The 718-nt window shown below is 41.9% G+C and overlaps 1 long non-coding RNA gene across 1 annotated transcript in view; it reads left to right on the top strand.

Moving 5' to 3' along the window:
- The window catches only part of LOC144378826 (uncharacterized), a 71,433-nt gene that overhangs the window by 49,643 nt on the left and 21,072 nt on the right, over window positions 1-718 (top strand). The window lies entirely within an intron of this gene.

Raw genomic sequence — 718 nt, 5'->3', positions numbered from 1 at the left:
AATTGCCCAGGACATCAAGGAAGACTGGAATGCGTGTAGGAAAGGAGAGAAGGGTTATGGTAGCAGCCCTGAGAGAAAGAATTTCAGGGAGCCAAAAAGTTGGCTGTGAACATCTGTGGTAGGTACATTGCATGATGTAAATCCTCTTCTTCATTTTTCCCCATAAAATTTTCTGCTTATAAAAAAACAACCACAAAATAATGATGGATTCCCTGAAGGACGTGCGGAGAAGTGATTGAGGTCTGAGTACCAGGTGGCCTGGGGCTGAGCCGGGTCAGCTCTTGGGGATGAGAGAGGTAGCAGACATCTGGTTCACCTTCTCATCCTCATCACGCTGTCCTGGTACATCAGAGTCAGAGTCAGGGACAGGAGGGCTGAGTTCACTGAGGGTGTCTTCTTCATTCTTCTGTAGCTTTATCCAAAGTAGGTAAAATGGGCAGATTCTCTCATGCAGTCATTAGCTATGCTTTGGTTGTATTTTTACTGGGTTTGGACAAAGATCATCGACTGAGGAATGTTCAAAAAGTAGCTTAATATGAGCTTTGAAATACAGATGGAAACAGGATCCAAATCGCTTGAGGCTTCATGAATAAAATCAAACCTGTGTTTCAGAGTTAGCTTCATAAGGGTAGCCATAGAACACCTTAATATTTTAATTCTATATTTAAGACATGTTACTCTGATTTTTGAAGTAGCCGTTTTAATCTCAGACTCTTTA

This window comes from Halichoerus grypus, chromosome 6 (assembly GCF_964656455.1).
Source record: "Halichoerus grypus chromosome 6, mHalGry1.hap1.1, whole genome shotgun sequence".
Taxonomy (NCBI): Eukaryota; Metazoa; Chordata; class Mammalia; order Carnivora; family Phocidae; genus Halichoerus; species Halichoerus grypus.
This window is presented reverse-complemented; position numbering and strand designations above follow the sequence as displayed.